The 20029-nt window shown below is 46.9% G+C and overlaps 1 protein-coding gene across 1 annotated transcript in view; it reads left to right on the top strand.

The window, feature by feature from the left end:
* The window catches only part of flt1 (fms related receptor tyrosine kinase 1), a 188051-nt gene that overhangs the window by 151492 nt on the left and 16530 nt on the right, over window positions 1-20029 (top strand). The window lies entirely within an intron of this gene.

Below are 20029 nucleotides of genomic sequence, written 5' to 3' on the forward strand. Positions count from 1 at the left end.
TGAAACAAGGTTAAGGTTATTTTTAAGAGATGTCAAACACTAATTGGGTCAAATTTACCCCAAACATAATTGGATGGTAAAATGAATCCAGAGACACGTTGAATTTAAATAAATGTTGGCGTGCATTAACAACAAACACAACCAAAACACAGTTCTATCAGAGGCTTGCTAGTTGCTAGTATTCAATACCTATGGCATATTTCAATTCCAACACAGTGCAACAGTAATACAATTGTGACAAACTATCACCATATGCGCCTACATAAGGCAAGGTCTTTTTGCCCCCGCCCTGCCCTTTGCCACAGAAAACAAAACATTTTGGCCACTATAACTGAGAATATAATCTTATGAATACTATAATCGACATCTTCCATATTGTAATATGTCCAACTGATCGGGGGTAGTTGTGGATGTGTCAGTGACTACCATCCACAAAAAACTTCACAAACAGAACATACAGACACAACACTGCAAGATGAAAAACACTAGTTAGCTGCAAAAACAGGATGGCCACGTTACAGTATGCTGAGAAGTACCTAAAAGAGCCTGCAGAGTTCTATAAAAAGGTCATGTGGACAGAAGAGACAAAGATTTACTTGTATCAGAGTGATGGCAAGAGCAAAGTATGGAGGCTAAAAGGAACAAAAGCACCCCCTCTCCTCTGTGAAACATGGGGTTAGGGGGTGTTATGGTTTAGACGTGTGGCTGCCACAGTTGCTTGCTCACTTGCCTTCATTGATAACTGCAGAACTATTTCTGAAGTGTACAGAAGCATTATCTGCTTAAGTTAAATCCAAAATTTAAATTCCTCCAAATTCATTGGACAGGGCTTCGGACCCCAGAATCTCGGTAGAATCCACTTTTTTCCTTGTTTTATTTTCTTCAGTTGTATCCAAGTAATATCGTTTAACTTTATTTTCTCTGTTTTGTTTGAGTGACATTGATATGTCTCTCAGCTTGCGCTCTCACACTTGCTTGTCTGTTCCAAAACACATCAGTGATCATTCTGGTACAGTGGTTCCATGTCTTATTTGGCGCTTCTGCCGGGTGGCAACAAAAACCTTTTCTCCACAGTAATTACTTGTTGTTCTTATAACACCACCAGGTGGCATATGTGAGCACTCTAATATACAGTGGTCTGAAATACGTGCAGGTTCAGTAGGGGGGCAGCAGTGCCTCATCATGAGCTGAAAAGTCTGTTTCCGGAAGTACCAAAACATAGCTGCTGGCAGCAATGGCCGAGCCCAAGGTTGGTGGCATAATTGTGCCAATGACATGAGGAACAATATTTTAACACACTTTGGAAACAAATAGCTTCCTTAGACAATGTATAGTGTGCACTGGAATAATGCCTCACTTCCCCTTTGATCATTGAAGATATCCTGTTTCCAGTTGGTAGCGCTATGATGTAATTATGGTCCAGCACGGAGCATAAATGTGACCTCTCATCCACTTCAAACAATACACAATGAAATGATGTCTCACCTCCTGTTTCAGCAGCATTTGACCTAAAATACATGGCATGGCAACAGTGTGCACAATATAAATGTTTCTTGTGCAGTGTAGCAGCAAAACACTTAAACATCATGCTAAATGACTTTGGTATGCATTTGATGAATCCTCAAGGAGGAGAATCAAAAACTATTATATAACCCTCACTTCCTGTTGCCAACTGGTGGCGCGATGACAGTTAGCCTTTATTGGTTTATGGATGTGATTACACTCCAACAATTAACATATGTGTAAAGTTTCAGCGACTTCAGGCAATGAAATTAAAAATTAAGAAATTAAATTAAGACTACTTTGTGATTTACAGCGTGATGTGTAAATGATATGCCTCACTATGGCCAGACCATTTCAAGACATAAAAAAACGGTTCGGTGTCAGGACTTTCCTGAGATCATGCTGACCACATTCCAACAACAAACATAAGTGTAAAGTTTATGAGACTTCAGACAATGTAGAGTGAAATTTAACCCATTTCCTGTTTTCGCAGCATGATGTGTAAATGATATGCTTCGCCATGGCCATACCGTTTGAGATACTAAATTCTTACCTGATTTCTTATATCAGGACTATCCTGAGATCATGCTAACCATGCTGACTTGGTGTGAATGTGAGGAGTATTTAAAAGTTTGGTATGTGCAAAAATACGCAAAATACAAAATGGCTGGCTTCCTGTTCAGATAAGTTAATGGTTGTGAATGGAAAATGTGTCTGTCTTGAGTAGACCCACATGCCTACCAAATTTTGTGCATGTAGGTGAATTGAGGTGCCCACAATATAAGACAACGCGATCTGGGGTGCTGTGGAGTCCCTAGGCTATGCCCAGGTCTGAGCTTTTGAAAGAACCTGATGACCATAACTTCTGATATGTATGCAGTGAGTTTTCAGACATGGCAAGCACTTAAAAAATGCTCATTTACCTTCCAATTTCAATAGGGTCTTGCACACCCTTGAACCCTAAATATTTTGTTTCTCTTTATACATATCTCAGATTTCATTCAATTTCAAGGCATTTAGCAGATGCTCTTATCCAGAACGACGTACAACGAAGTGCAGTTCAAACACGAACAAGTGTGAAGAGGACGGACCCTAGAGGACAGTACAGTTCCTGGAGTACAATTTCTGTCTCTTTTTCTGTCCAGCTATGACTGGTTAGAAATGATAAACTAACATCTGCTTCAAAATATAGCTTGAGCTTTCAAAATATAGTTTGATTGGTCAATTGGTCAATCCATGTTGATCCAGTTGGAGCTGGGGGGTGTACAAAGAAGCAGGATTACAGGGTTGGTAATCTGTTTCATAAAGGGATTTCACAATTTAGACAGGCTTGTTGCTGGGACAACAGTGTCTAAAGCACACACCTGCAAAACCGCAGGTTTAAAGTTAAGTTGGAATGAGCCATCTTTGTAAGAAGAGCATTTAGAAGTGAATGTGTTTTTCAGAAGGACAAGACCTTTTAATGTTATCTTTATCATGTTCAAGAGGGCCATGGATGGTCGCCTCGGTGTGTCGGTGCGTATTATATTGTCTTGTTTTGTTCGTTAGTTCAGTGTTTCGCGATAATTCTGGGAGCTTGTACACCATAGAAGAGCTCATGAACATCAGGGCTACAACCCCTACGGATTTATTTCCCAAATTCATCACCACATCTGTGGAACTACTGAACATTGTGGTCAAAAGTCACCTGTGAACAGTGAAAAGAGGAAAAGAGGAGAGGAAGCTGGTGTGCTCGTGCGTCTCCACCGACGCGGATATCGCACAGCGTTACGTGGAATATTTATCTCTAACCTGCGTTCACTGGGAAACAAACTGGATGAACTTCAGCTACTGTTGGGTAAAAACAGAGACTTTTCTTCATCTTCTGTTTTGTGCTTCATGGAGACGTGGCTGTGTGGATCGATACCGGATTCTGCGCTGCAGCTGGCAGGCTTCCAACTCTTCAGAGCGGATCGTGACACAGAACTTTACAGCAAAACAAAAGGCCGAGGTTTGTGCTTTTACATTAACAGTGGCTGGTGTAATGACGTCACAGTGATCCTACAATACTGTTCTCCTGATCTGGAATCTGAGTTTGTTTCATTCATACTGGTCGATGTTTACATTCCACCGCAGGCTAACGTGCAGGAGGCACAGCGCATGCTCGCCAATCAGATACTGTGTGAGGAGTGGACAAACCTGGACTCTTTAGTTATTGTCCTCGGCGACTTTAACAAAGGAAACCTCAGCCATGAACTCCCCAAATACAGACAGTTTATTAAATGTCCGACCAGAGAGAAGAACATTCTGGATCACTGTTACACCACAGCAAGTGCTTATCATGCTGTCCCCCGCGCTGCACTGGGACACTCTGACCACATCATGGTCCACCTGATTCCTGCATAAAGGCAGAAATTAAAGCTCTCTAAACCTGTTGTGAGGACATCAAAGAAATGGACCAGTGAAGCTGTGGAAGATCTTCAGGCATGTTTGGACTGCACCGACTGGGATGTTTTCAGGACTGCTACCAACAATCTGGATGAGTACACAGAGGCAGTGACTTCCTACATCAGCTTCTGTGAGGACAGCTGTGTACCATCACGCACCAGGGTGGGTTACAACAATGACAAACCCTGGTTCACAGCAAAGGTGCGAGAAGCTAAACGACTGTACTCAGAGAAGCTGCAACACCAGTTCTCAGCCAATGACTCTGCTTCTGTCTGGAAAGGGTTCAGACAGATCACAAACTACAAAACAAAACCCCCCCACTCCATGAACAATTCATGCCTGGCCAACGACCTGAACTAGTTCTACTGTCGCTTTGAAGGTCAATGGGACAGTCCTGACACCATCCCCCAAGACACCAGCTCCAGCTCCAGTCCCCCTCCTCCCCCACCTCCTCCATCACAGCAGGAGCCTGGGCCACTCCACAGCTACTCACCTCAGAGACACTTCTGTCCTTACTGGAAAGAGATGTCAACAGGATCTTCAAGAGGCAGAACCCCCACAAAGCAGTCGGGCCAGACTCCACTCTCCATCCACCCTGAAGCACTGTTCTAATCAGCTGTCTCCGGTGTTCACAGACATTTTAACACCTCACTGGAGACTTGTCACATACCAGATTGCTTCAAGACCTCCACCATCATTCCAGCCCCCAAAAAGCCAAGGATCACAGGACTGAATGATTACAGACCCGTCGCCCTGACCCCTGTGGTGATGAAGTCTTATGCTGTCCCACCTCAAATCCATCACAGACCCCCTCCTGGACCCCCTGCAGTTTGCCTACTGAGCCAACAGGTCTGTAGATGATGCAGTAAACATGGCTCTCCACTTCATCCTACAGCACCTGGACTCTGAACCTACGCCAGGATCCTGTTTGTGGATTTCAGCTCTGCCTTCAACACAATAATGCCAACTCTGCTACAGGACAAGCTCTCCCAGCTGAACGTGCCTGATTTGACCTGCAGGTGGATCACAGACTTCCTGTCTGCCAGGAAGCCGCACCTGAAGTTTTGCGGATGACACCACCCTTATTGGACTCATCTGTGGTGGGGATGAGTCCGCCTACAGGTGGGAGATTGACCATCTGGTGAACTGGTGCAGTCAGAACAACTTGGAGCTCAACGCTGTGAAGACAGTGTAGATGGCTGTAGACTTCTGAAAGAACCCAGCCTCACCCGCCCCCATCACCTTGAGAGACTCTCCTGCCACTTTCTGGGAACCATCATCTCCCAGGATCTCAAGTGAACATCAGCTCCCTCACCAAAAAATCCCAGCAGAGGATGTTCTTCCTGAGGCAGTTGAAGAAGTTCAACCTGCCAAAGACAATGATGGTGCACTTCTACACTGCCATAATGGAGTCCATCCTTCCCTCCTCCATCACCATCTGGTATGCTGCTGCCAATGCCAAGGACAAGGGCAGACTGCAGCGTATCATCCGCTCTGCAGAGAAGGTGATTGGCTGCAATCTGCCATCTCTTCAGGACCTGTATGCCTCCAGGACCCTGAGGCGTGCAGGAAGGATTGTGGCCGGAAACAGACTGTTAGAAACACTTCCCTCTGCTAGGAGGCTGCGGTCCATCAGGACCGCAGTTTCTTCCCATCAGCAAGGCCTGGGGAACCCCCCCACTGTCACAGAACCCTTACTCCACCCCAATAGACACGTTACATCAACGTAATGTCTCCCTGTGATCAACGTCAAACAAGGCCCAGGACCCCCCATTGTCGCAGACTCTTATCCTGCCCCCAAAGACTTTAGATTGCACTTTAATAATATTTCACCTACCCCGCTTCAGTATTATCTTGTATTGTAAATATTTAGTCTGCATGCACCCACTAACCACAGCAAATTCCTTGTATGTGAAAACTACTTGGCGAATAAAGTGATTCTGATGAGTGCCTCCTTGCAAAGCGAACCCTGCCGATACTATTGCAATCTGGGACAGGCACATTTTAAAGTGCGCTTGGCGACGCTGAAAATATAATACACTTTATTTGTCGTTTCATACATAAATTCAACCTGGGCTACAGTGTATAATCACTAACAAAAAAATATGCCCATAGTGTTCCCAAAGGAGGTGAGGTTAACCACTTGCCCATTACGGTGTACAAGTAATTCGTTACAAATTTACGATTTTATTCTTAAGTATACTTTGATTTACACTCTCTTTCTATAATGCCACCACTCTGAAACATTGAATTATATTATTTTTTTAATCTTCCCAGCATATGTGAAGTCAGGAAAAATTACACAATGCAAGCACAATGAAACATTAAATTATTATAAAGCAAGCCAATCTAAATATTATTATGAATTTAATTTATCTGCAAATACCTGCCAATTTCTCTCATTTTGGCCACTCTATGTTTGATTGCGAGTAAAAGAAAACATAGGTTACATTATGACAGTTTGAAATACATTGCTTTGTATCGAGCCCCAGAAGTTAAAAAAAACTGTGCAGTTATCCAAGATGATTAAATCCTAGTTTCACTAATCCAATCGTAGTTCACGTTTAAGGCCGAATTTTATTAATATAGTAAAGAAATTACCTTGGATTGGTGTAACCAGCTAGCAAGCTGGCTTTTTGACACATCCCTTGGCTAACCAGCATGTTGCTTGCTAACTTGTATCTGCAATGTGGATAAATAAACCCTTTCACGGCCCCTTTTTTCTATATTTTTTTCTTGAACATGGGCCACCCATCCGTTTATGTTTCACCTTAGAACCAGCATTGAAATCTACTCATTCAGTGAGCTGAATAGCGGGCCATACATACATTAGCAGAGTCTTGTGGGGGTGGGGTGCTTGAACACAATCTGGTCACTTGTAACTTTATATCCCTGTACAGCTTTGCAAGCGAATATCAACTCCTGCTGAAAAAACAGCTTAAGCTAGTTTTTGACCAGTTAGACCAGCTCCATACTCAACATGGTTTGACATGTTGCAGACAGAGAGCATTTTTAAATGAAAGACAGCTTGGCTAATGTATTGCTGGTGTTAGCTTGGCTCCTTGGAAGGGAAACCAGAGGTTTGGCATGTCTGGGAGGTTACCAGAACAGTGGAAGGAGTGTTCTGGTAACCTCCCCACTGAATTGAATGAAATGAAAGAAAATATTGAAATTCACTTCACTTTCTCTGTACTTATACTGCAATATGCAGGTAAGCTTGAGTATTATTCAAAGATAGACTTTGTCATCTCAATGCAGCCAAGCTGTTCTGCTCTTCTTGTGTGTGTGCTGTGGCAACCCGTGGGGAGAGAGAGGCAGAGAGAGCAAGAGTTGTTCATCAAAACTATATTTTAATTAGTTTCTGGCGTGCCTTCAGGGCACCTTCACAAAATTAGGTACACCGGTCCATCGGTGGTTGTGGGTGGTCCGTTCAGCCGGCGCACGGACCGTTCCTCTCCAGTGGTGTACCGATTCCTCATCGGGCCACCACATTTCCTCCCCCTCAGCTCCACGCCCTTGGCGGCAGCGTCACCAAAGAGGCCCTCGTTCATCCGGGGCAGGGCGTCTGCGTTCCCTTGGAGTCTCCCGGCTCGGTGTTCCACCTTGAATTTAAAACGTCTAAAACCATAGTAGTTCTAAAAACCATCGGGTCACCCGGGCGTTAGTGTCGTTACACCAGTACATCCATTGCAGTGGGGCATGGTCGGTGATAAGGATAAACTCCCTTCCCAAGAGATACTTAAGCTTCCCGACCGCCCACCTTATGGCCAGGCACTCCTTCTCCACCGTCCTATAATTTCTTTCGTGTTTCAGCAATTTCCTGCTGATATACGTGATTGGGTGCTCTGTTGCGTCCTGGATTTGGGATAGGATGGCACCGAGTCCGGTCTCGGAGGCGTCGGTCTGCAAAACAAATTTTTGTGAGAAGTTAGGAGTGGTTAAGACTGGTTCATTCCCCAGGGCGGCTCTCAGGTCTAGGAAGGCGCGGTTGGCGTCTTCAGTCCATATTACCATGTGCCGGTGGTCCTTCTTTGTCAGCTTGTGCAGGGGGGCCGCTATAAACTGCCTATAGTACCCCACTAGACCCAGGAATGTGCGCACTTGCCTTTTTGTGGTGGGTCGTGGCCAGTTTGTGATCCCATCCACCTTTTGGCTCTGGGGTCGGACGCACCCTTGTCCCACGGTGTGGCCCAGGTAGTCGGCCTCCTCCAGGCCCAGGCGACACTTAGCTGAGTTAGCTGTCAGGCTGGCCTCCCGGAGCGCCCCTAGCACTGCCTCCAGCCTCCTGAGGTGGCTCTCCCAATCTGCGCTGTGGATAACAATATCATCGAGGTAGGCAGCAGCATACTCTCTGTGGAGCCTCAGTAGGTTGTCCATGAGCCTCTGGAAGGTGGCGGGGGCTCCATGCGCTCCGAAGGGTAAGACCCGATACTGGAACAGGCCGTCCGGGGTGGCAAAGGCCGTCTTCTCCCTCGCCTGTGGAGTCAGAGGTACCTGCCAGTACCCCCGGGTGAGGTCCAGGGTGCTGATGTAGCGAGCGGGTCCCAGATGCTCGATCAGCTCGTCCACCCAGGGCATGGGGTAGGCGTCGTACCGTGAGATTTCATTCAACCTCCGGAAGTCATTGCAAAACCGCCAACTTCCTTCCGGTTTTGGGACCAACACTATAGGGCTGGACTAGGCGCTTTGGGATTCCTCTATGACCCCCAGGTCCAGCATCCTCGCCACCTCCTCCCGGATGGTCTGCCTTCTCGCCTCCGGGATCCGGTAGGGACGCAGTCGAACCCTCCTCCCGGGCTCCGTGACGATGTCGTGGTGGACCCTTGTAGTCCGGCCCGGGAGGTGGGAGAGCACGTCCCGGTGTTGGCTTACCAGCTCGCGGAGGTCTTGTCGTTGCCGGTCAGTCAGCAGGTCTCCAGTGGCCACTTCCGGAGTTCCGGTGACGCCTCCTGTGGTTAAGCAGAGGGGAGCAGGGTCGTGCACGGGTTCGTGCCACCTCTTTAGCAGGTTGATGTGATCATTTTGGAGCTGGTGTCTCCGGCCCACCTGTCTCACCGTGTAGTTTACTGGGCCGACCTTGGCTACCACCTCGTAGGGGCCATGCCATTTGGCCAGAAACTTGCACTCATTTGTGGGGATCAGCACCATGACCTTATCCCCCAGTTGGAATTCCCTCACCTGGGCTTCTCTGTTGTATAGTCGAGCCTGCTCCTTTTGAGCCTGTTGCATGTGTTCCCGGACCATGGGCCAGATTCTTGCCATCCGCTAGTCCATAGCCTCCACATGTTCCAGGAGGGTGCGTTGTCGGGATGGCTGCTGCTCCCAGGCCTCCTTAGCGAGGTCCAGTAGCCCTCGGGGACGTCTCCCATACAGCAATTCGAAGGGGGCGTACCCCGTGGATGCCTGTGGGACCTCACGTATAGAGAACAACAGGTAAGGTAATAAATGGTCCCAGTCCTTACCGTCCGTTGTTATCCTTTTCCTCAGCATCGACTTGAGGGTTTTGTTAAAACGTTCTACCAGCCCGTCGGTCTGGGGGTGGTAGACGGACGTCTTCACTTGCCGGACCCGGAGCAGGCGGCACATCTCCCTCATTACACCCGACATGAAACATGTCCCCTGGTCCGTCAGGACCTCTTCCGTGATCCCCACCCGGCTGAAGAGGAGGAACAGCTCCCTCACGATGCTCTTCCCTGTTGCGGCCTGTGAGGGTACGGCCTCCGGGTAACGGGTGGCGTAATCGACGATCACCAAGATGTACCGGTGACCCCGGCTGGACTTGGGCAGGGGTCCCACTATGTCCATAGCAATTCGGTGGAAGGGCACATCTATAATGGGGAGAGGGATTAGTGGATTGCGATACGTTACCCGGGGGCTGTGAAGTTGACACTCCGCGCACTGTCGGCAGTAGTCCTCCACGTTTGATGCTAGGCCAGTAAAAGTGAGATAGGATCCGCTCATACGTCTTCTCCCTTCCCAGGTGGGCCCCCAACAGGTGGGTGTGGGCGAGGTAGAGCACCTTGGAGGTGTGGGTCTGGGGTACCAGAAGTTGGTCTAGCTCTCCCGGGTCACTGTTACAGGTTCGATACAGCAAGTTATTCTTCACTTTAAAATACGGGTAGGCCGGTCTACTCACCCCGTCTTGTGGGACGCCCTCAATGTACGCGGCGGCTCTCCAGGCCTGGGCGAGGAAGGGGTCTTGCAGCTGGGCGGAGCCGAAGTCCGTTGGGGCCCTCTCTAGTTTGGGCTGGAAATCCGAAAACCCCCCGTGCTACCCCCTTCCACCTCCCGGGGTGGTGGTGGGTCCGGTCGTTCCGGGGCTGTATCCGTGCTCTCCGTAGGGGGTCGCGTTGTCTGTCCTCTCCCCCCTTGGGGTGGGGTCTCCTCCCCTCACTCTCCCCGACAGGGGCTACCCAAACCGGGTGTGGTTCCCTGTGGCCCTTCCGGCGGGGTCGGGGGGTGGGGCCTGGCCTCTCAGGGGTCGCCCTCTCATTCCAGTAGCTGAGGAATAGGGGGCAGTCTCTTTCCAACAGCACCTCCACTGGGAGGCTCTCGACCACTCCCACCCTTCCCGTGAATTGGCCTCTAGGGGTGATGATGGTCACCTCGGTGGTGGGGTAGTTTTGTACATCACCGTGGATACAGGTGACGGCGATGTCTTCTCCCCTTCTCCCCCCTGCTAGGGGTGGCCTCACCAAGGTAATGGCACTCCCAGAGTCCAGCAAGGCCTCCGCGTCTTGACCCCTGATCCGGACGGGTAGCCTAGGGGCGGCAGTGCCCTTGTGGGCCCAGCAGGTGGTGAGGTAGTGGCAGGGTCGGCCCGTCTCAGGTGCAGTGACCATGGACTCCTCCCGCCCTGGGCAATCCCGGCTCAGGTGGCCCTCCTGGCCACAGGCGAAGCACCGTCTGGTCTCCCTCCATCTGAGTCCCTCCTCCCTGTCGTCCACTCTCCACCATGGTCTGGTTTGTGGCTCCGGTCGGACAGCGATTGGGGTTCTTCGTGGGCTTTCCGTTTTTGTTCCCCTGACCATCTCTTGTGCCACCTGGTGGTTCTCCAGGAGGTTGACCAGGGCATCAATGGAGCGGGGCCCCTGCTGGGCCACATATTTCTTGACGTTCGGAGCCAGTGCTCGGACACAGCGGTCCATTACATTACATTACATTATTGGCATTTGGCAGACGCTCTTATCCAGAGCGACGTACAACAACACCACCCGGTTGAGTAGGGGTGGCCCGTCGCCCTCGACTAGCCAACTTTTGGTTAGCCTCCCCAGGTTCATCACCTGTCCTTGCGCCGGGAGGGCGGGGTCATAGGCCCATTGGTGGAACCGCTGTGCCCTGGCGGGGAGACTGTAGCCATACTGGGCTAAGATGGTAGCTTTTAGGGTGGGGTAGTCGTGGGCTTCGGCCGGAGGCAGCCCCCGGTAAGCCTTCTGGGCCTCCCCGCTGAGGAATGGGGCCAGGAGGGAGCCCCAGGTGCCTTGAGGCCATTTCTCCAGGTAAGCCGCCCGCTCGAAGGTTTCGAGGTAGGCCTCAATTTCGTCATCAGGGGTCTGCTTCAGCAGTACGTCTTTGGGAGTCCGATGGGTTGTCGCCGGGCTGGACTTTTGGCACAATTCTGCCACGGCCTTCTGCAGGGCGCCTTGTGATCGTAGCAGGGCGTTGATGGCGTCCTCCATTTATTTTTTTGGGTTGGTGATAAATTGCTCTCTCTCTCTATAGCTGGGGTCTCTGTGCCAGCATTCTCCACCATATGTGGTGACCCGTGGGGAGAGAGAGGCAGAGAGAGCAAGAGTAGTTCATCAAAACTATATTTTAATTAGTTTCTGGCGTGCCTTCAGGGCACCTTCACAAGTCCCAAACAAAGTTGCTTTCCCAGCAAAATGAGAAAAAAAAGTCACACCGGTCCGTTGGTGGTTGTGGGTGGTCCGTTCCGCCCACGCCTTTTTCCGAGCCTCCGAAGACCCCCGGCTCCACCGTGTTGTCGCCACTCGCATTAGTGGCTGTTTCTCTTATCACTGGGCTTCGCATCCGTCTCCCTCCATACTCAGCCCCGCTCTGTGGTTGCGCCCCGCCTTTTGTAAGGTCTCTCTCTCTCTCTCTTGGAGTCGGTACGGCTGCGCCTGTCCAATAAGAAATGTTAGTGATTCCTTCCTCGCATTCCTCACGCGTCTTTCCCCGTGTCGCTGGCCATGGTGCTGATTCTCCTCGCCGGCTCTCTCCCCGGTGCGGCTCTGTTAAATATGAACTGGGGAAATACACATGGTTAATCACATTTCCTAGCACTTGGCGCCGGCGCACGGGCTGTTCCACTCCAGTGGTGTACCGATTCCTGATCGGGCCACCACAGTGCGTATCTGCACAATACAGCAGCGAGCCAAATTCCATTCAAATGAATAGGAGGGTCAGGATATAGGTGCTTTATTTGGCAGCATCCTCATATAAAATATGAACAAGAGTGAAACTGAGAAAAATAGACAATGAATACTATGAGCAAAATGTCTAATGAATCAAATAGTATACTATAAGCTCCCATATAGCTTCTGTACATCTACTATGAATTAATGAATTCTGTAAGCATACAATATTGCAGGTGAAAGGCTAGTCCACTAGCTATGGTAATGCTAGAGGAGATAAATATAAAGCTAGAGTTTGTACATAGACTTTAAATGCAGCTTCTGTAACTCTACAATGACAACAAACAATACTGGCAATAAATGACAATAAGTATTAAACTCCTTACAGCCCATCTTGAGTTTTGGTATAGTTAACAAGGAATATAGCTAAATAACAATGAGCTAATATACAAAAATGAGGCTTACACAATATATTTCACGAAAATGCAGTCCCAAGTATTACTCTATGTTATGTGCAAGACAAATACTTGCAGACAATGGTGTAGAAGGCATGAACAAAAACAAGGATTGCAACAGATGGTTTCTGTGTGAGCATGCAAAAATGCGATTGTATGGAAGAACTAAAATGGTTGACTTCCGGTTGTGGCTCAAAGTGCATCCCAAACTATCAAACTATTATCAAAATAAGAGTCCCGGAAAGGGCGCGAGTTTGCCGAACCTGAGGGCATAACACTCTTCGTCTGGTATCTGTAAGGACATATAGACTGCTACAAACTGCAAATCGCAAACAAAGAAGGAGAATGATTGAATGATTTCAGTCTGAGAAATTTCTTGCTTGACTGTTGCTTGGTCACCTTGGGCTCGACTTAGCAAACCCAGTCATCACCTGGAAAGACCATAGGCCAGTCATTTCAGGCTGCTTGGCTGTCATCCAGGAGCACAATGTCACTCTCTTCAATGTTAGGGCATGACTCTTTCCATTTGTGACAAACTTGTAAGGTTTGCAGGTATTCTTTCTTCCAACGACCCCTTAAGTGGTTGCATAAGATCTGCACTTGACACAATTGTTGTTTATAGAGATCCTTCTCTGTGAATTTCCCAGGTGGAGGTGGCACACTCTCCTTCTGTGTGAGGAGCATTGCAGGGGTAAGTATCTGGCGAGTCTGCATTTGTAGGGACTGGGACTAGAAACATGGACGTCAGAAGACGTTTGATCAAGGCTAAGCTATCAGCAAGAAGCCCCCGTAAAGCACCATCATGAAAAAAGGGCATGTGCAGAATTGGTTTAAATTTGCCAAGGAACATAGAGAAATGGCGTTACATTCTGTGGACTGATGAGAGTAAAATTGTTCTTTTTGGGGTCTAGTGGTCATCGACAGTACGTCAGACGACCCCTGGGTACTGAATTCAAGCCACAGTACACTGTGAAGACAGTGAAGCATGGTGGCGCAAAAATCATGGTATGGGGATGTTTGAATACATCATTTTGAATACATCAAAATACTTGAAGAGATTATGTTGCCGTATGCCGAAGAGGAAGTGCCCCTGAAATGGGTGTTTCAACAAGACAACAATTCCAAACACACAAGTAAGCGAGCAACATCTTGGTTCCAGACAAAAAGGATTGAGGTAATGGAGTGGCCAGCTCAATCCCCGACCTCAACCCCATTGAAAACTTGTGGGGTGACATTAAAAATGCAGTTGCCGAAGCAAAACCCAAAAATTCACAGGAACTGTGCAATGTAATTTGTTCATCCTGGGCTGAAATACCTGTTTCTAGGCCCCAGAAGTTGGTTGACTCAATGCAACGCAAATGTGCAGCAGTTATCAAAAACAATGGTTATGCAACTAAATATTAGTTCAGTAATTTAAAGTGTTAAATCTTGAAAAATGTATAAATGTATTCAATTTATACAGTTTGAAGAGAGTTTGAACAGAAACATTTCGAGATTAATATTCCTTTTCTTTGCTTCCTGTAAAAGAATAAGGCACACTTGATCAAATTTGATAATGGTTTGATTTGGAATTGAATGTATAATGTTTCCACTACATTTGAAAAAGCTATTAAAAAATATTTTCACTTTATTCACTTTTTTTAACGGATTGCTATTTATTTGAACACAACTGTAGGAAGAGTGTGGTGGCTTGGAATCCCACGTGCAGCCTTCACTGTTGATGTACCTCTGCACCTTTGATTCATCATCGAGTTCATTGTAGGCACCAACAAAATTTCACAATCAATGGTTCTCAATCGGAGAACAGAGGATGGTAAAGAATCTGCTGAGGGAGTTGATGCAGGACGAAGCATCCATGGACACGATCACTTCTATGTGGACAGCACGAATGCTCAGGCAGGTGAGGAGCACTACTCAGTGCTTACTGAGAGCTAGGCCTGCTCTTGTGCGCTTTGCAGCAACAGTCCAAGAGTCCAAAGTGTCCAGGCCAGTGTAAATAAAAGGTGGTGAAGTGCTTAGTCTGTCTCTCCATTTTACCTCAAAGCTTCCGACAAGTGAGGCACCGATGAAGAATGCTGCTTATACATCTTTTTCCACCATTCAGCTATAGGCCAGCGCTTCGAATGGCTCCCCCTGTGATCGTGCGGCCTTGGTGCTCCACTCGTTGATGATAGCTTATGAGCAATGTGGAAACATGAGGCTTGCCAGGCAAAATGATCTGGCTACTCATGACCGCTTCCCTTAGTCTGCCTCCAACTTTAAGCTGTCCTGAGCCCGGACCCCATGCCGGGCTCAGACCTCACGTTCCCACGAGCAGTACCCCACGAGGAGGTGTCTTGGGGATGAACTCACTTTTCCTTTAAGTACTTTCGAACGTCCTGGAGAACTGGTAAGTTCTACTGAACTTCCAGCCCAGTCTCGAAGTGAAGTGGGGTGAGGCAACGCTGTTATATGATCTTCTGTATTCACTGTATTCCTCTAAAAGACCCTTTCTTTATGAATTCACCCTCTCTCAGATATGATTATAGTCAGATATACTTTATTATAATAAAAAGAATAGAGTTATACAGCTCACAGGTTAAATATAATCTTTCAGTTTGCTAATCACATACATTGCTTTATATTCTTTCAACCGTATACCGGTGCCTTTACGTGATTCACATAAGGTTCATATAACCCCTTTGTTTTTCTAATTCACCTTTCCACCAGATGTTAATGTCAAGATACGCCCTTCAAATATCCGTCCTCTTTGGCCTTTACCTTATCCTATGGCTCCCCCTTCACGGAGATAATTATATGAATTATAGAAACAGAAAGGAAACGTATAACTTTAAATCACCTAACAATGCTACCTTCTACCTTATAAGTAACACAAAATATAATTACCACCCATGCCCTAAATATAGCCGTCTCGCACCGTCCCGCCCTCCTCGTCAAGCGAAGTCCTAAGAGCCGTTTTTAACGTCTAAAAGCTCACTCCTTATATATCCTGAAACTTGTACAAAATGTACCTATACTGATAATAAACTGGTACAGAAAGTACCTGTTGTACCGAGTGGCACAACACTAACTCTCGCGACCCATCTAATGGGCCTATTCATCATCACTGTTATCTGTCTCACTGTCGTCTCCCCATACCTGAAAGGGAGTTTCCCAACACTTTATCTCATATACCCCTCCAGTAGGGAGTTTCCACCATCCTAGCACTTTCTCTAGATGCTCCTTCGTGTGTTGCCGTAACGGATCCACAAAGGACATTCAACTTATGGCTGTGTGTAGCTCACTTCCTAACACCTCCACAGTCAGTCCTTTGAATCTATCCGTCAAATTGTCAGTGCTATAATCAGGGAGGCCCTTAAAGCCTCTTAATCTTCTTTCGGTATTAACATCCCTCCCTTCTTCCTTATCTTTCCTACATTTTTCCATCTCCTCATACTCTTTTATTTCCCAATCGTCCACATAGTTTTCCTCATCTCTTTGCTTTAACCAGGCCTTATGCCCCTCCCCTGTAGGAGCAAGCCCACACTTCTCAACCAAGAATGTTATTATATTCACCGTTTCTGTGAAAGCCAGACCCCCTGGGTCACCAACCGCCCGTTCGGCATGTTGAGTCTCCTCCAAGGTCATGCTGGAACACATTCTACGCATGGCCTCAGTCAGACCTTTAGCCTTGCTCTGTAGTACTCTAAATCTAAGTCCTCTGACTTCAGACTCCTCAGTGTCCATAAACGGTTGTACATTTGTTACATTTCCTCTTACGGGCGTGCTTACTACCACCCCACTGGTGTGTGTGAGGGGTTAACGATGCATTCCTGCCCAACCCATCTTCCGTCAATCTCTCATCAGGCGGGCCTAGGGCCGTGTCTTCGACAAAGCAAGCCGTCTTCATCCATGAGTGGACTTAGCTTTGCCAGCGGGCTTTTCTTGTTGATGACACCTCCCTTAGAGAGGGTGTCTAATTCCTCAGAGAAGGTTGCATTCTGGACAGAGCGGATTATTGCATTCATTGTCTTGGAAAATCCACTGACCATATGAGAACATTTATGCCAACCATTGCAGATCATTCTCAGTCTTGATTGAGTGAGCTATATGAATGACTGTTGTGACTGCTCTTTGTAATAAGTTCCAGGAAGAGAATCCCTCAATCCTAAGAGGCTTATCCATTTTACTAGTAGCACAGCTTGTCACTTGTTGTCGGATCTCTGTGTCTGAGTCGGGGTCAATTATCTCAAAGATGTCTCGCTGTCCACACAGGTTTTGTTAGGTTTATGCAGGAACGCTGGTCCTGTGAGCCAGTTGGTAACTAAGATGCTTCAACAGACCTGGAAGCATGATCAGCGGGATTATGCTCTGTGGGCATGTACTTACGGTTATGGACGTATATATAAAATAGATTTGACTCATTATATATATCCGAGCACCACCTTACTGTCGCAGTAGGGGGTCATAGCATGAGGCTTGAAGTCGATCTCCTGCACAATAAACTCTGACATTTCCACGGCTAGTACCAGAGCACACAGCTCTTCTCTGGCTTGGTTTGTGTCTGGCCATCTTCCTGAGGTATGCTATAGCACCAATGACCTTGGTCAAGGCGTCTGCGAAAATGCAGATTTACTTTTGCGTCACCTGTGACAGAGAGCCAGCTGTGTAGGCTTGAGGGACGTGAAGCCGCTGCAGGTCTTGTAATGAGTCTCTCCATGCCCCCCATACAACTACGTTTCTCTTGTGAGAGTGGGGCATCCCAGTTACTTGCTTCCATAGACACTTCCCTGAGTAGAAACCTTCCTTGAACAGTGACGGGAGCAGCAAACTCAAGAGGGTCAAATAGGCTATTAATTGTCGACAGAATGCAACAGCGTGTGAATGACTTGTTGCTAACAGATGCAGATGAATGTGTCGGCAGCAGGTCCTTGGCGTGGTCTTTCATGGGAAACACTTTCAGGACATCTATGCTGTTTGATGTAATCTTATGAAGCCCCAAGAAGAGAGACTAGTCATGGCTTGGTAGAGGTGGCCAAGGAGACCTAAAAATGAGAGGTTCATCCTAGCAAACCTCTTCGTCCATGATCTTTAGAAAGTCCCTTCCTAGCAGCAAAAGGGCAATGGCATCATGGTCTAGAGCTGCAATCTCAGAAGTAAGGTACTTCAGGTGGGGATGATGGAGAGCGACCGCAAGGGTCGGGATTTCATCACGGCAGACTGGTATGTCATTATTATTGATCAGTGTTGGAAGTGTAAAGCTGACACCACCATCCAATGCTTCAATCTTCTGCCTGAATCACCACGGATGTTGAACAGGTAAACAAACTCTGACCTGGCCAGTGATCTGTTGCTTTGGTCATTGAGCACAGCATACATCCTGACTGTATGCCATGCTCTCTTCATGCCTTCGAGGACATACTTTGACGAGGCATACCTTTGAGCATGACTTTGAAGTAAGGCTGCTGGCGCAAAACTCAGTGCACAAAGTGCTCACAGCAGGTGTTCGTGAAGCATTCTCTTTTTCTTCCTTCCCGCCATTCCCTGATGGGTGTTTTAGGTCCTTTTATGCCCATAGAGGTGGACCAGGATGTAAGGCTGTAAGGTGACTTTGCTGTTGCACTCATCACACTTCACCATGGGTTTGCAGTTGCAGGCAAAATGCAAAGACGATGAGCTGCACTTGAAATAAATCCCTTGCACCTTCAGATAATTTTTACGTTCCTCGATGGTTTTCAATCTGAAGCTACGGCACTTTTAGTGGGTATGGCTTGTTATGGATGGGACAGTTTTTGACTGGATTTTCCTTGGATGGAGTTTAATTCCGATGTACTTATGACAGGGTTTTTCACTTTGAGGACAGTTGTTTTCTGGAAGAGCAAAGCTGGGGTCGTTTCTGATTTTAGCTTGATAGCAAATAAAACCAGGGAAGAAGGAAAAGGGTGGGGTATGCAATGTGGTGATCCTTCTTATACTTCAAGCCCTGGGAAATCCATTTCTCCTGCAAGCTGTATGGCAGCTTGATGTCCAAGTATGCGAAGCCAGCTAGATAGCCATCTTCCCTTGCTGAGAGTAGCTCCATTAAGAAATCAAGTTCTCAACTTATAGTTATTCTTGTTTGAGATATTGGGAAAACAATAGCTTCTAAAAGAGCACGTCTGATATATTCTGAGGACTCCTTACCGAGCCATTTTGACAGCAAGTCCAACTATTGACTAGCTGTGAGATCTAGATCTTTTATCGTATTGATGAATGACAACCTCCATGCACTATAATTTCCTGGATGGTCATCAACGTGTGAAAGGTCATTACTCACAAGCTCTTTGTGGTAACTTTAAGGCTGACCCATGCTGCTAGCTAAAAAACAGCAAAAGTCCCACTATAGGATCAATTTAAAATGTTAAAAGTTAAAAGCTGCCTGTGCTAACATGGTTAAGTGCTACGGTGGAATATATACCCCATACCCTCACATTTGCCACCTCATGGTGGTTGCGTGAAAAACAGTCCCTAAACCATCATTTGATTATGGGCAATCTTGCTACAAATGACTTCTCCACCTGTTACAGGCCAAAATGCAACGTCACTGCCCCTACTGTCCAACCTCATAATTATTTTTTCCCAGCCTATGAAATTCTTACCGCAGAAGCTCATCAGCTAAGTCTGGCACATTTACATTGATGTGGAAACTGAAATGTTGATTAATGGGCACTGTCCCTGGTAAATAAATAAATATATATATGATTTCTCCATATATATATATATATATATACACAGTACTGTGCAAAAGTTTTAGGCAGGTGTGAAAACCAGACCCAGGGATAATCTAAAAACGTTGTTTAATAGTCCAAGTTAAAAGCCAAGAGATCCAAAGACAATGCCAAAAACAGAAAGCAAAAAGAATGGTCAAATAAACAAGCAAAAGGTCAAAATCCAAGTGATCTGAAGTAGAAGGCAAAAATTTAGGTCAAGAAAAAAAGCAAATAAAACCAAGAAAACAGATGGGCAAACAAAACCAGAAGGCGAGGCAAACTTGGAAGACAAATCAAAGCGGTGTCACTAGGAATCTCAATAACAGGCGTACAAGGCACTGATAAAGATCAACGTTCTGACAAAGAACAAAGCGGAGACTGAGGTTTAAATACATGAGGGAAGGTGATAATCTAGGCGGGGCTCGGGAGAAAGGTGGGCTAAACAAATAGACAACAGGTAGGAAACATAATAGGGTAATAATACAATAACGGGGGAGACGAAAACGCGGACTGGATGCACGATAACACACATGTAAAACATACGGCTCCGGATTAGGGA

Source organism: Conger conger, chromosome 4 (assembly GCF_963514075.1).
Source record: "Conger conger chromosome 4, fConCon1.1, whole genome shotgun sequence".
NCBI lineage: Eukaryota > Metazoa > Chordata > Actinopteri > Anguilliformes > Congridae > Conger > Conger conger.